This window comes from Mastigoproctus giganteus, chromosome 4 (assembly GCF_048544385.1).
Source record: "Mastigoproctus giganteus isolate SK-2022 chromosome 4, ASM4854438v1, whole genome shotgun sequence".
In the NCBI taxonomy this organism is placed as follows: Eukaryota; Metazoa; Arthropoda; class Arachnida; order Uropygi; family Thelyphonidae; genus Mastigoproctus; species Mastigoproctus giganteus.
This window is the reverse complement of record NC_143578.1, coordinates 86,154,811-86,172,090: the sequence shown is the minus strand read 5'-3', so window position 1 is coordinate 86,172,090 and position 17,280 is coordinate 86,154,811. Positions and strand designations below refer to the sequence as shown.

The following is a 17,280-nucleotide window of genomic DNA, read 5'->3' as shown; positions in this document are numbered from 1 at the left end:
ACAGACCAGTCCATCTGACTTCAGTGATAGGCACCTTACTCTGTCTGTACCATGCACTTGCACACTTAAAATTAGATTATGGATCTCAAGTATGTGTCTGCCAGAAATAACCCACTTTGCTGACTTAATCCCATTCACCATCAGGCCATTTGTATTGTTACTGGTGCAGTGCATTCAGAACATCACCTGTCCAAAGTCTATATGTCGAAGCAGTTGAACCATCCTTTTCACTTCGATGAAAACAGTTGTCTCTACAATATTCCTTTAAGCTGAACTCCCTGCCAGATCAACCCATGTGGACATCTGTCTTTGAGCCACATGGGAAAATCTTTATACTGAATGTCCAACTGCAAATCGCCCATTAGGCATTCATGTTCAAGAGCTATTCACTGAGCTTAACATCATGGTAGACAAGGTTGCTCAAACACCAAAACAGTCCCTTCCACCATCATGCTCAAATACCAGCATGTGACTTTTTGCTCAAGAATGTGATCAAGTCTAATACCCTGCCTTCAGCTCTATTTTGACTTCTGACTTCTTGCCAGTTTACACAGATGGCTCAAAGATGGAATCATGTGTGGGATCCGCAGCTGTTTTTCCAGATCTATATCTGAGCAGATTCCCCTTGAATGCAGCATATACATTGCATAGCTGCATGCTATAGAGATAGCTCTAGATCACATAAGAAATCGCTGATACAAATGGTGTATTATATACACGGATTTACCGAGTGCACTACAGGCTTTACCAGCGATGGCACACACCCGTCATCCAACCCTATCCCAGATTCAGCAGATGATGTCTCTCCATACAGGTGGATTAGATATCCATTTCTGCTGGATCTCCAGTCACATTGGGGTTAGAGGAAATGATTTGGCTGACACTGCAGCCAAATCGGCAGCCCTTCTGAATAAATTTGAACTGCTAGTCCCCTATATAGACTACAGACAAGTAATCTGCAGTAAGCTACATTCTCAGTGGGAAGATTCGTGGCATTGCCAAGGTTACAAACAAGCTATATTGGATTAAGCCTGTGATCCATTATTGGCAGTCTAGTCTATGCAGAGATTGTAAAGAGGAAGTTGCTCTTGCTTGGCTGCGCACAGTCATCTGACACACTCCTTTGTGCTGAGGGCAGATAACTCTCCTATATGCGAGCAATGCGACACCGTTTTATCCATTAAACACATTTTATCTGACTGTACCAGTTTTATCAATGCTCTTTTTACTGCTTTTATATATCTGATTGAGCCATATACACTCAGTCAGATTTTAAATGACAGTGAAAACGTGTCAGCAATTTTTATATTTTTAAAATTGATTAATATATATACACTAATATGAAATATACAATTTGTTTTTACCCTTATACTGATTTTTATTTATTGATTTGTCTTTATATGTATATGAACTTTTGATGTGGTAACCTTTAAAAAAGGTTACCAAATTCATCTTTTTTTTTAATTTTAACTTTTTCATGGTGCACTATTATAACCTTGTTCTTTTTGCACCACAAAAAATCAAATCAAATCAAAAATTAGTGACAGGGAAAATTGTGCAAGTAGTGATTAAAAATGCAATACAGGGACTTTTTTTTTTTTTTTTTTTTTAGAGGTGCTTGTAGGTTCTGTTAGAGGGGAACAGGTATCGTGTGTGTTATCAGACACTCAGCCTAAAACACTGATGGATCCAATATCTCTCTATTACAGAAGATTTAGGAGAAGTCCGGTTGGCCTACCTCCCTAAAATCCACTCATGCACACCTCGATGGTAAGCCCTGTTATGTCACTTAGGTGGCAACGAACATGTAGAGTGGTTCTCTTCAAGATGCCTGGTCAGCGTGAAGAGGAAAAGACCAAACCCTCCAGCATATGAGAGCACAACAATACAAATGGCCCCCAGTCCCCAGCAGCTTTCACTCTCCCTCTTACGGCAGCGAGAGGATCAGAGTGGAAGCAGAGGGTGCTAAGAATCTCTGGATACGACCAGGCTGCCATGCACGGAAACTGAACTTGGCCTGTTATAACGTACGATCACTCATCGGTGAAGACAGGATATTAGAGCTGGAAAAGGAATTAGAAAAGGTGAATTGGAATATCATCGGTTTGGCTGAAACAAGAAGAAGAAATGAATCACTTATAAGTTTATCAAGTGGAAATCTGCTGTACAACAATGGAAACAGTGAAAGGAGTGAAGGTGGAGTTTGGTTTCTGGTCCATAAAGATATTAAAAACACATTTTGGAATTCAAAAGTACATCACCAAGGGTGTCAAGACTAATACTCAAGATTTCTAAGAGGTACAAGCTAAAGATTATAATGATTTATGCACCAACATCGAGCCATGATGATGAAGATGTTGAAGAAATATACACCGAAATTGAGTCTTCTAGATGAGCAGAAAACCCACTATACTATTATTATGGAGGACTTCAATGCTAAAGTTGGAAAAAGGCAAAACAGTGCAGAAAGAGGAACTATAGGAAATTTTGGAATTGGTGAAAGACTTGTGGAATTTGCAGAATCTCAAGGACTGTCAGTAATGAACACTTTTTTTCAAGAAAAGGGTGAATAGAAAGTGGACATGAAAGAGTCCAAATGGATTAACAACTAATGAAATCGACTTCATCCTCACTAACAGAAGATATATTGTGAATGATGTTACAGTCCTGAATAACGTAAATGTTGGAAGTGATCACAGAATGGTAAGATGTACACTTGATATAGATGTAGGAAAGGAAAGGAAAAAACTGACTCGAGTAAATAATACAAAGGTCTTTGAGATAACAGAGGAGGAGAAAAAGCAGTATGTACTGGAACTTAAGAACAAGTTTGAGCTTCTGCAGACTGCTCAGGACCAAGATATTGACAAGGAATATTACAACTTTTTGAAAGTGATAAAGCCCAAGAAACCTATAGGGAAACAGAAATCCAAAGAAAAAAAAATTAGTCAAGAAACACTTGTCATGATGAACCGAAGACGACAAATGAAGAGCAAGAAAAACACTGACAGGGAGAAAATTGAGTATACTGAGTTATGCAAAGCCATTAGAAAGAGACTCAGAGAGGACATAAGAAGATTTAACACAAGAAAAGTAGAACAAGCATTAAGGGAAAACAAAGGATTTAAATCAGCAGCCATGAGCAGTAATACAGAAAGACAAATGATACTGAAACTGAAGAATAGCAATGGTGTACTTATAAACAGCAGAGAAGGCATAATTCAAATAGCAGAAGACTACTATAGAGAATTATACAAGGAGCGAGGGAATGATACCAGCAGTGGGGAAGATGGATTGCAGAGTAGCAACACATACGACATACCCGATATTCTTCCTGATAAGGTAGAACATGCATTGAAGAAAATTAAGACTCGGAACGCCCCGGGGGGAGATGAAGTTACTGTAGAGTTGTTAAAATTTGGAGGAAGAGACATAACACAAAAACTGGCAAGGCTCTTCACAAAGTGCATTAGAAAAGGTGTGACGCTTAAGCAGTGGAATAATGCAATCATAGTTTTGCTGCACAAGAAAGGAGATAAATCAGAAATTGGAAATTATAGACCAATTAGCTTGTTATCCCACATCTACAAGTTGTTCACAAGGGTCATTACTAACAGATTAGAAAGAATACTTGATGAGAATCAACCGAAAGAGCAAGCTGGCTTTAGGACAGGATTCTCAACTATGGATCACCTTCACGTAATATCACAGCTAATGGAGAAAGCAAATGAATATAAAACACCATTATTTCATAATCCACTGGCATTTGTGGATTATGAAAAGGCATTTGACTCCATACAGCATAAGGCAATGTTTCGGGCACTGGAAAGACAAGGCATAGATACCCCATATATTATGATTTTGAAGAAAATATATGAGAGTGCTACCTCCTTTATTAGACTAGACAAAGACAGTAGGAAATTTAAAATCGAGAAAGGAGTTCGACAAGGAGACACAATATCTCCGAAGCTGTTTACTGCTGCCCTTGAGGAAGCTTTCAGAAGATTAGAATGGTCGCAGAAAGGAGTCAATGTGAACGGAGAGTACCTAAACTATTTACGATTTGCAGATGACATTGTGGTTATAAGCCACGATCCCAAAGAATTAGAGGAAAATCTTAATCATTATGCACAGTTAGTAAGGATTTTGGACTAAAGATGAATATGGCTAAAACAAAAGTAATGATATACAAGTATGCCACGGAAAGGGAAATAATGATTGAAGGAGCAGTAATTGAAAAGATGGAGTCATATACTTATCTGGGACAAGTTATTAGCTATAATAATGATAAATGGCTGGAAGTCAAGAGAAGAATAAATTTTGGATGGATAGCATTCAGGAAATATAGTCACATACTGAAGAGCAATATCCCAGTTTGTTTGAAACATAAAATAATGAATCAGTGTATACTCCCCACCATGACTTATGGAAGTGAAACTTGGGCACTCACCAAAAGAATGGAAGAGAAGCTGAGAACTACACAGCAAAGAATGGAACGAATTATATTGGGAATCAGACTGTTAGATAAGAAGAGAAACACATGGATTAGGCAGAAAACTCAAGTAAAGGACATTCTTATCAAAACTAAAGAACTAAATTGGTCTTGGGCAGGACACATAGCTCAAAGACATGATGACAGATGGACTAAGAAAATAACAGAATGGTACCCAAGAGGAGCTAGAAGAAAACCTGGAAGACAAAGGTGGAGATGGATAGATGAAATTCATGATTTTTTGGGTAGTAAATGGATGGCCAGTACTCAAAACAGAAGGAACTGGAAAGTTGCTGGAGAGGCCTTCATCCTTCAGTGGATTGAAAATGGCTGATGATGATGATTTAGGTTCTGTTATTGTTTTTTATGCTATGGTAGTTTGCATTGTCTATTACAGTGATAGAACTGGATGATAAAAGTTGTTACTATATGCATTGCTGAAATGTTTGAAGTTCCTATCATTATGATAATCACCAGCCTTTGTATTTGACTTAAAACATTAAAAGCACATTGTTGATAAAGCCAGCACTTCAACAGGCATTTCAGTTTTGCACTCAGACAACTGCCAGCATATATTTTACATGCGACGAATGAAAGATATATCAAAATAGGATCACCCTTAGTTCTTTATTTCTTAATTATTACATTTCAGCCTTTTCAATCAAAATTAGCTATTTAGACTAGCACTTTTTCTATGAAAAGTCCATTTGTTTGAGAAGCTGTTGTAAATATTCACATCCAAAATCCAAATTTAACTTTTGTTTCAAAATAGAAGTTTCATAATGATGGTTAACATTATGCCTTATTTTATCATGGCAAAATTAGTGGAACCTTCTGTGAATGGCACATTTGTCAAGATAATATAATGCTATTTTCCCCCCTCTCTCCTTACTTGAAGTTGCATGGAGTTGATTCGACCTAGATAATATTTCAACTATTTGTGTTTCATCTACTCTGTCCACAGAGTTGAAACTCCTACCACTGTTGTTGAAAATGTTGAAAATTGTTTCGATAATTCTACATGACTAAGTTAAATATAATTATACGCACATGTTAATTGACATACATCATGTACAGTTATTAATAGGAAATTCACTCTGCTGCTGCATGCTTTCTTCCAATGAGTAAATGCTCTCTGGCTTCATGACATTGATGCACCATCTAGAATCAAACTGTTAATGCATGCACTTCATGTTTCTTTCAGCAAGTTGAAGTTGCAACATTTGTTGAAGTGCACAATTTTTAAATTTGCATTTGCTCACCAACATGTTTAAAGGGAGTTGTAATTTTCAAAAATTAATTAAATCTATGTGTTTTTAATATACAACATGGATTTTTCACAGTTATGTTCAGAAATAATTGAAAAATGATTGAAAATTGAGGTAGTATTAAAAAAGAAACTGTAATTGGCCAATTTTCAGGTGTAGTGATTTTTCCCCTTAAGTTATTTTTGGTTTTTCAGCCTACACAAATCAGCCAGTGAACATGTCTTGTACAGAGACAATGCATGATGGTGCAATATGGTCTAAATTACTGATTTAGTAGTAGTGGCAAATGATGCAAGAAAGCAAGCTTATATAGCATCATCCAAAAAAAAAAACTGCTGCACACTTCACCCATCCATACCTTCCAAGAATTTGTCTAGTTCTTCCTTGTATTTATCCACTTCTACAAAAACAGATGGAAGCCTGCTCCAACAATCAACCACCCGCTGGCTGAAGGCAAATTTCTGTACATCTGTCCTGCAACCATCCTTCCTCAACTTAAATTTATGCTCCCTCATGTATGTAGTCTCAGCAAGAGGAAGATTGCCATTCACATTCAGCTTACTCAATCCATTCAAGGCCTTAAGCACTTCAATCAGATAACTCCGCAGGTGTACTAGTTTACAGAAGCTGCAATTTGCATAACTGAAGCCTTTCTAGGTAAGAGCACCCTTTTGTCTCCTTCACAAATGTGGTTGCCTCCTGTGCACCCATTCCAGCAGATCTGCAATCTTCTTAAAGTGAGGCCCTTGTACAAAGGAATAATCACCTCCTTATCCATCGTAGAAAAGTTTCTGTACATCATTGACAAAACCCCACAAGCTGTCCTGGCAGCATGTCTGCACTGCTCATAGAATTTCTTATCTGACTGCACAATTATCCCCAAGTCTTTTTCATTTTCTACTACCCTGAGTGTAGTACCTCACAGTTGATAAGTTACTATGGGATTACTGCTATTCATATGCAGTACCTTGAATATGTCAATGTTTAACTTCAATTTCCATTTCTCAGCCCATTGACTCAATTTTCCTAGATATTATTGCAATAGCTCACCCTGTTTAGTGTCATTAACTGTCCTGCCAATCTTTGTATTATCTGGAAACTTTGACATTAAACCTGATATTATTATTATTATTATTATTATTATTATTATTAGCCATATGGTACAAGGAAGCCTGAGGCTGCTTATGCTGCACCAGCCAAAAAAAAAAAAAAAAAAAAAAAATTCCCGAGTTACCCCCATGTGTGTGAGAGAGAGAGAGAGAGAGAGAGAGAGAGAAAGAGAGGGGGGTATCACCAAGAAAGAGAAGAATGATGATATCCAGCTCAGGACCCTGGGTTTGCCAAATATCATTAATAAATATTGAAAACAACAATGGGCCCAGCTGAATTCTTCGTATGTAAATGCAGATGCAAAATACCTATTCAGTTTGTCAAATATGCCTAAAAACTAACAACAGCCAACCAGCCTGGGGACATTACCATTCTTCCAGTGATAGTGACTGATCCAGGACTTGCATGCATTCATTTTAGAAATTATTGTGTTATTTATGAGTCAACATTAAATTTATTAATTTTATTTTTAATTGAATTATCTCTTGCAAAAGGAGGTGAATCCGTTAGTCAATAAAAACTTGAAAGACTGTTATAACTCGTTTCAGAGCAGTTTGGCTTCTCATTAGACAACAGTTAGCTTCATTTAGCCACCCTGTGTCGAGGGATCAGTGTCAAACAGCGTTAACTACAAAATCATTTTGTAGTTGATGTTTTTGTAATTAACCAAAAAAAAAATCACTTGACATTTTCTTGGTTTACCAGAAATGTACTTACAGTGTAAGCTAACTTGTAAAGTACTAGAGAGATGCAGTTCCATGATGTGATATGCATTGTTATTTGTATAAAGTAAAACTAAAGTTACTGCGAAAAGAAAATACAGTTTTGTAATTAAAGTTGTTTGATACTAAACTCTCAATATTGAACAGTGAATATTAGAATTCTGATGGGCATTTATGAGAGCTTGAGGAACATGGTAGATGCCCTTGAAGAAAATAAGTTGGGGCCCATCAAGCTCTCAGCCACCACCTCAATGCCACTTGTGCATCAAACAACACAGCAGCAACCTTTAAGGCAGAATGAACTGGTCCCCATAGGAGGTCACTATTTTCACTGACTCTATATCAGAGAAAAATTGGAAATACAGTATGTTGTACAAAAAGGATATGTGGAATAGGACCAGGCTATGTTTGCCCGAGACAAAAGTTGGTGATGTTTTAGAGAAGATATCATCTTTTAAGAGCGCAAATGGTGATATTGTTGTACATGTTAACATTAATGACATTAAGAGTAGGAGATTTCGGTGGACTTACTTAATAAGTACAGAGCAATGTTGAGAAAAAGTCATGAGTTAGGGTTAAATTTGAAAGTGTCTGCAATTCTGCCCAGACATGACAGGAGGGAGTACATGACGAGAGTCTTGTCAGTCAGTTTGGCTCTGGACAGATTGTGCAAGGCTCTGAGGTAGAATTTTCCTTGGTTTGTGCTTGTTAACAGGAGAGACTATTTCTTCTGAAATGGGATACACTTAAATAGAATATTTAATATATCCCATTGAGAATATTTGAGATGCGAGTATGTTTTCTGATGCTATCAAGGCAGTGTTAGGTGGGTCTGAAAACTGCAAGCTTGGCAGCAACATTTTTAGAATATCGAGCATTCCAAGTTCAGATGTAAACCATACTTTATAAAGCTTACTTACAAGAGGAAGGAGAACTTTGGGGCTTAGTACTGAGTATCATCTAATTTGCTGTCAAGGTATATACTATAACAGAAATTCCAATACATTAAACACTGCACTTTTGGTAGATTATTTCAATATCTTCTTCCAAAATCAAAATATGCAAATAGTAAGTGTCAGTTGCAGAGAAAAATCAGTGATCAGTAAATAGGCAGAGAATAATGGTTCCAATCATCAGCATATAAACCTGCACATACACATTCTGTTTTAAGTGCAATGATTTACCCAGACCCTAAACTGAAACTAGAAGGACAGACATTCCTACAAGTATGACATTTCTTGTTTTTACAGTACATAAGAAAACTAACTTTCCTAGAACATAAGTTGTTTAAATAAATAATTTTATATGTAAAACAGTTTTTTTAAATAAATAGGTTACAAACAAACTGTCAAGAGTCCTGTCTGCAACAAAGTGGGAAACAAATCAGCACACACAGCCTTTACAAGGAAATAGTCAGATCTTGACAAAAAGCAAAACTAAATGCACTGAAACGTTCAGATCTGTTGCAGCACAGTGTATTACATATCACTTTAGGAGCATTCCGCATGTTTCCAGTGACATAATCTACTACTTTTATGATATGCTGCTACACTAAAATCCATTCAAAACCATTTTCATCATGGGGTGTTTTATAACCACATGTTGGGAAACTTATATGGAGCATATCCATGTATCTGCCAACATGTGCAACAGGCATCCTGCCAATTAGAAATATAAATTTTTATAAAATTGTAAACATGCCAGAATTCATATTACTGCTGTGGAATGCAGATCAACCACTACATGATCCAGATCCTTTAGAACTAGAAAAAAGATCTTATCCAGACAAAATTCTCAATTTCTCAGTTCAAACACAGAAGGGGCATAAATTTAAATTGGAAAAGGATTGCTGTAGATTGGATGTGCAGAAATGGCATTCAGCCAAAGGGTAGTCAGTTGTTGGAATAATCTTCCACCTAGTGTTGTTGGAGTAATAGTCTAAGTCGAAGAAAGGCAAGGTTTTTTTTTTTTTGATGTTTTGTTTTTCTGCATCATATTGCCAATAGTAATACAGCAATACCCTGCATAGCATTGATAATTGGTACCAAAACTATTCCGTGTTATGTGAAACCGTGCTGATTGAGGTATAATTATAATGGGTTTTAATTGAATATATACCAGAGAAACAGTCTACAAACAAATTATAATAAATCTGTAAACAATTTGCACTTGAGCAAATAAATAAACCGTTACAATTATATATGAAAGAGTAACAAACACTACAGTGTGAAAACAAACAATTATCACAAATTGTTGGCAGGGGGGAGGGAAATCACTTGTCAGCCTAGGAAATTATATTCTTATCTGATCGAAACTAACCAACTAAACCATTATTTTGGTTTATTATAGCCATGGTAGCTGATGTGTCAGCAATATCCAAAACAGCAGTAAAAACAACAGCTAAAAAGCCTATGAGGTAGAGCATCCTTGGTTTCTATAATATTCTTACATAATAAGATAGATTATAATATAAAGCTAAAAAGCCCAATTGCTATGTAGGCAAATAAACCATGGCCAACCATAAGAATCCTATAATATAAATATAAAAAAAATATAAATACTGTATACTTAATATTTTTAAAATGAATTTATAAATAATTAAAATAAGAGTTCTGTGCAGTTAAAAAGGGAACTGCAATAAATTTTGATTGTTTTAGCAAATGAATATTGTGTCCTTCAGCAGTATCAACTTATGTAAAGCTATACTTGAATAACTTATGTGGCATATGGGATTGGCATATGCACTTTGTTATTATGTGATTGATGTAACATTGTTTTCATTATCATACACTGGTGTCATATCCATTGAGCTATTTCTTCTCCCTTCTCTTTTCCATCCATTGAATACTAGCAACAAATAGAGACTGGAAGACAGGATGTTTATAATTACCATGGTCTCTGTCTATGAATTGCTTTTGTACCAAAAATGCATAACCTCCAGCCAGTGTATGTATTGCTGCTCATTTGATGTAATACAAAATGCAGATTTCAGTTTTGTCTCCTTGACGTGGGCACCTGTACATGGTGAGGCAGACCTTCCAATGATGCTGCTGGTTCTAGAGATTAGTATCACTAGGATTCAATACCATATATGCCCTTGAACATCTTCACTAATGGCACAGTGACACACTATGAAGCAATCCAGTGAAATTCCCAGCAGAAAACTGGATTATATATGCTTCTGTCGAGAACTATCCCTATGTCTCTCTGGTCATTCTACTTACTTTGAGCAGAGGATCCTCCTCAGTGTCCACACTATGATAAACACAGTGTGGGCACTGAGGAGGATCCAGCATATTCTGTATTGTTCAGTATTTGCAGGAGAGCATCAAACAACTTTTTATTCATTAATTAATACTTGTGGCACCCTTACATTACTAACAGTTATAGGTGAGAGAAATATTATATTTGATGTTTTTACTTCCTTAAGTAAATAAAGCTTTACTTATGTTCTAGATCACTGTCATCAGTCTGGCATGTTTGCTGTGCACTATGATTTGTGAACTATTCAGAAAATAGAAGCCTGATTGTTGAGGGGCTCAGCTTTAATACACCATTCCGGTGCCTGCATTGGCTGAGGTGGGAGGTCCTGTGTCAGCCAGTTCAGACTCATTTGGCTGGAAACAGGGCCAGCCTTAGGGCTAGGCAACTGCCTTGGGGGTCCCACACTTTTAAAGGCCCTGTGTCTTTTTTTTTTCCCTATTTAAAATTTTTTTTAATGTTTTTCTATCTGTTAGTCATGTATGTGTGACAATTGAGAAATGTCAAAATATTTCTATAAAGTAAGGTTGAGTAACAAATACTTGACTACAGCAATACACATTTGTGCAGGCAGGTGTGACAATTTTCAAATATTTTTTTACATATTGTATGGTATAAAACTTAAAAAATTTATATTTTTTATAAATAAATTTGAAAATATAAATTTTCTAATTTATATTAGAAAATTAATATTTTTTACATATTTTACGGTATAAAACTTAGAAAATTAGTGAAAGTGAAGTAAAATACTTAATATTCTAGAAGTATTCTACCTACCCAACCCTATGGATTATTTAAATTATTATTCATTACATAAAGTCAGTGGATAATTAATTATAAAATATTGATTGCCATTAGTAATTTAGTTATTAAAAAATAAGTTTGTGTAAGATATGTTTTCACAACATGAAGATATAAATTCTTCAAATAGGCCTCTGGGGTTGGGTATATTCATACTATGATTTTTAGTGTTTCTCACCAACTATTGAAGTAAAAACAAAAACCAAAATCGTAAAAAGCTTTATATTTAAATTTACCGTAGATCAAACAAAACAAAATAAGTGTGATTATACAAATAAAATGTTACTGATAATAAAATACTGAATTAAGATAGGATAAAAAAAAATGTAGTTTACAGTGAATGTACAAATAAAATGATAATAAAATACTGAATTAAAATGCAATAAAATATACTAGATTAAAAGCGTTAAAATAACTGAAGCTTTCAAAGGCTTCTGCCTTCTTCCTCCTTCTTCATCCCCTCCAAGGATTACCGCCTCAAAGAGGGGATGAATGCATGTACCCCCTGTCTCTATTTATATTATTCTCAATAGAACTAATTCGTAGGCTCTCGAGCCACTTGCGGTCCCAAAATCTATGCACCCGATCAGTGAATGACGGCTTCGTCCAGGGAGATATGGTGTTGCTTCTCCCAAAAAGATTTTGGGACCGCAAGTGGCTCGAGAGCCTACGAATTAGTAGGCTCTCGAGACACTGATATCTGTCCTAATCTTTGTGCAATAAATCACTGAAAGTGTTCCCACCATTTATAAACACCCTGTATAATATAAAATTTTTCCTTATTTTATTAATTTCTTTTACTAGATTATAAAAAATAATTTAAATAATTTATTAAACAAGCTAAATAGTTTATATCGAAAATAAGTTTTTAATTTCAGAATATGCCTAAAAGAGATTGCGATATAGGGAGAAAATAAAAAAAAGTGGCAGTGAAAATAAAAAGATTAGAGTAGATAAAGAAACACAGAAAAACAAGTTGGCTGGATCTGTTCACAAGTTTATTGTGAAAAGCAATAAAATCTCTGAACTGCCTGAACAATATGCTCATGATGGTGATACTTCTGAAATTAATTCCTTTTGTAATGATCCTTCAAATTTACTCATTTCTGATTCCACAAACAATGAAAAATTTGAGGAATATAGCAGATTTTTCTAAAGAAAAATATTTTGATTCTGATGACATACATGTATTGTCCTCTGATACTCCTGAAATACTAACGATAATGAAATTTAAACTGAAGAAAACATAAGTACAGAAAATTTATGTGATCCAGCATGTTAGCCTAATTTTATAACTAGGGATGTTTGGGTATCTATTTTTAAAAAAAGGACCAAGAAAAGTTGAAAAGTAAATTTTCCTGCAGATGAAAATGGCAGAAAATTTTCCATAACTCTTTTATAAAAGAGTTATGCCAAATGGAGAAGTTATCAACTGAAAGTGGCTTGTTTATTCTACAGCAGTATTCAGCTATCTGACCATGAGAAATTTAAAGGGCATATGACAACAATTATGCAATGGTTTGAACTCAAACAAAGATTAAAATTAGGGAGCATGATTGATAAAGAAAACCAAAAAATAATCAACAGTGAGAAAACTATGTTGTGTAACATTTTCAAATGACTCATAGCCATTGTGCAGTTTTTGGTGAAATACAACATGGCTTTTTTCAGTTCAGTAGATAAGCTACATCAGCCACATAATGGAAATTTTTTGTGACTTGTAGAATCACTAGTAAAATTTGATCCTGTTATGCAGGATCACATAAGAAGAATACCCAAAGATGAAATTCATGATCACTACTTGAGTAAAAGTACCCAAAATGAACTTATATCAATAATGGGCAGTAAGGTGAGGAAAACTATTGTAGCCAGAATTAAATCTTGCAAAATATTTTTCTTGCTACTCGATTGTACATTGGATAAAAATCACAAGGAACAGAAGTCACTAATAATTCACTGTCTCAGTTGGAGAATCATCTGTTCCATCAGGAATTTACAAGCAATTCATAAATTTTTTGGAAGTGAAAGAAAGTATTGGTGAACACCCACTAGAATTTGCAGATATTGGATCTAGAAGTTTCAGATATTGAAGGCCAAGAATACGATAATGGTGCCAACACAAAGGAGCAGAGATTGGGCGTACAAGCACGTCTTTCGCAAATAAATTTTAGAGCATTTTTTTGTTCCCTGCACTTGTCATAACTATAACTTGCTTCTTTGTAATATGCCAAAAACTTGTCACAAAGCAATGACATTTTTGATAAATTTCGGTGTATTTATGTACTATCTTTCACTTCAACAAAACAATGGACTACTTTTTGTCAATTTGTTAAAAATGTGTCTGTTAAACCAATTTGATACTAAGTGGAAGAATTGAGTTGACAGCATTAGAGTAATAAGATATCAGACTGGTGAAGTTTACATGCACTTTTTTGTTGAAATTGTGGAAAAAACACTAACAATATATAAGCTCATGGTGAGGCTGAATCTTTGTGCAATGAAATTAAAAATTTCAATTTCATTGTACCAGTGGTTGTTTGGTATGAAATTTTATTTCAATTTAATTACACAAATAAAGAATTGCAAAGTCATTTAGCTCATTTAGCCTGCACTATAAACAGTGGAACAAACTTGTAAATGGTTGAAATCTTATAGAAATTACTGTTTTCAAGAAGAAATAATTACTGCAAATTATTGGAAATATAACTCATATTTAAAGAAGGTAACAAGGGCATGCAAAAAAAAAAAAAAATGTGTTCATATAAAAGTAAGAAAAAGCAAATTTTGGATGCACAGGATGCATTCCGAATCAATTAGTTTAATCAGATTGTTGACAAAACAATTGCATCTATGAACAGCTGCTTTTATAAACTAAAAATGCATCAGAAAACATTTGGCTTTCTATATAACTTCCATGAATTTAAAAGGCCCTAATTAGATGAAAATAGTTTATATTTGGAAAAGGTTTTAAGTGATAATGAACATTGGGATCTTGATGGTTTTGTGCTTGCCGAAGAATTGGAAGCATTCAAGTCAATCATTCTTGCATGGCTCCATAAAAATCCACTGGGAATTTTACAGTTTTTATCAATTAATCTGAGATACACAGATTTTCCAAATACATTCATTACTCAGAAAATAGTTCTGATTCTACCCATAACTGTTGCACCTGGGGAAACTTAAGTTGATTAAAACTTTCATGTGGTTTATGATGCTATAAGAATGTCTTACCAATTTGGCTATTCTATCAATAGAAAATGACATTGCTTGCGGGATGGATTATAGTAACATAATAGAAGAATTCTCTGCAAAGAAAGCTCTCAAAATATTGAATTAATTTTTATTTGTGCAAGGTCAATGCAATTACTGTAGTTAAAGCAAAGATTATTTTTATTTAATTCGGTTTTCTTTGTTTCCATATTTTTGAATATTAATAAATACATTGACAAATTTTTAATTCACTCCTTCATTGTATTAGACATGCTCATGCCTACCCCTAAAAATTATGATTTTAGGCTATTATAATCAAACTATATGTGTGTATGTAAGTAACTGTCCTGATTGGCAAGTCTGCTTGCTGGGTTCTGTGCCCCAATAGGTCTTCCTTCATTTTTCTCCCGAGACAAGGTCAAGCCCTGTTGGAAGTATGGATATAATATGTAGGTAACTCTGGCATCCTGCTTGTATAGTACCTGCAGTACCTGCTAGTTCAAGAGGGGCATCTCATCGTAGGACTCATATGGGTGGAATGATTTAAAGATACAAAATTTTATTAATCTGCCCATGTGAGTAATTCAGAATTTTCCTCTTGCTTGCTCTGTGTCCTCTGCTGAATCTCTATCCAAACAAACAACTTAATTAACAACATCTAATAAGAAACACTGAACAAAAGCAGCATTGCCTCCTCTACCTTGTTGTCTCATTATACAGGAGAAAAAAAAAATTGGTAAAATTCCACCTTTCTTTATACAGAAGGGTCTTGAAGGATTGATAGGTTCTCCAAAGTCAGTAAAATGACTCACTTTGGAGAACTTTTTAATAGAAACTTCCTCAGTACATCATTCTGAACCGTTGCTCCAAGCAATATCCCTTGGAGGCATTCCAATTAAAGTTTCACACAGAGAACATGGATCAAATGGCATAATGCATCAAATGGCATAATTGCTGAGAGAGATCTTGAAACATCTAGAGAGAAGATCTGTGATATCCACTGAATTAAGAGACTAAGGGGTCATGGCTATTAAGAGGATACATATAAGTAAGGAGAGCTAACTAGTACTGCCAACTAAAGTTCTTATCCTTACATTTAACACTACTAACTGCCTGCTTCCATCAAGGCATGATATATCTGAACTACTCTTATATGTCCCATAAGGTTCTACATCCTGAATCTGTTACAATGTTTCAGGCACCAAAAATCCATAACATCTATGGACACTCTGACATTTTGTGGTTCTCCTTGCTAATGCCCACCGGGGAGGTCAGGGAGGACTTCAAATCATTTGCTAAAGCACAGTCAATATTATCATTAATGCAGATTCTCAGAGATGATCCTAATAAAACAGAACTATTTACCTTCCTAAACTGTGTAGGTTTATATCATAAAATGTAATGCCTATTGCAATAAAGTTAGTATTTCGTACTAGCCATTTGAATGACACAGTATGGCCCTGGCAGCCTATGTGTTGTAAAACTCCATTACAACAACAATCACTGGGGTGGAAAGGAACACAACACCAAGGAATATTCTTCCCTGGTACTGGCATGCAAAATATCTGATACAGAGTCAATAAACAGATAATATTAGTAAAGAACATCAGAACCTTACTCACTCACAAGTGGGTCTGAGAAAGTGTTCTATGTCAACACAAACTGATGTTTCTTATCTGAACTGCCTTGTGAGACTACATCCTAAATCTGTTGTGATGTTTCAGATGACAAAAAATCCATGACACCAAAGATTGCTCTTCCCCAGAACCAGTATTCTTTAATTGTGGCAGTGAATATCTTGCATATTCAAGAGTATGCTCTTGTGGAAATAAATTAAGGCAGTAGAAACAAATTAAGAAAATCAAGACAATCAATCCAGTGTGCAGAGTTTTAAAAGAAACAGGTAATGTCAGTAAGTAGTAATGGAACATCTTATGCTCAAAGTGATTCTGAGAAAGTTGTGTCACTGCAAACTGATATTTCAGTCCCACTATGCTAGTCTTTTACACCACATGCCTATCATCTGTTTATGCAAGCACATCAAGAAAAAGCAGTTTCTACTCCCATCCTAATACCATCAAAGGAAGCAGCATCTAAAGAAAAACATTTCTCCACTAAAACATAACCTGCTGATAGTAGGGCACAAGTTGCAGTGGAGATAAACAAAGAAAAGGAAAGTGCAGATGATTCAGTTTTGGATCTTTATCCTGAGGAAGAATTAGGAGTTTTTAGGGATTGACCCAATATAAATTGGGCCATATGATATTTTGCCTCATAGGACAAACATATTACAGGCTGATCTTGATGTTATATTGCAATTTTCATCTCCACTTCTACTTTCTTGGAGATATCATGGATAATGTTCTGTAGGGTGATGTAGAAATTAATGAATGAGGTTATATTGTTAAGCATATTC

The 17,280-nt window shown here is 35.1% G+C and overlaps 1 protein-coding gene across 8 annotated transcripts in view; it reads left to right on the top strand.

The window, feature by feature from the left end:
• The window catches only part of LOC150086883 (uncharacterized), a 791,472-nt gene that overhangs the window by 488,875 nt on the left and 285,317 nt on the right, over positions 1–17,280 (top strand). The gene's annotated exons all lie outside the window — the stretch shown is intronic.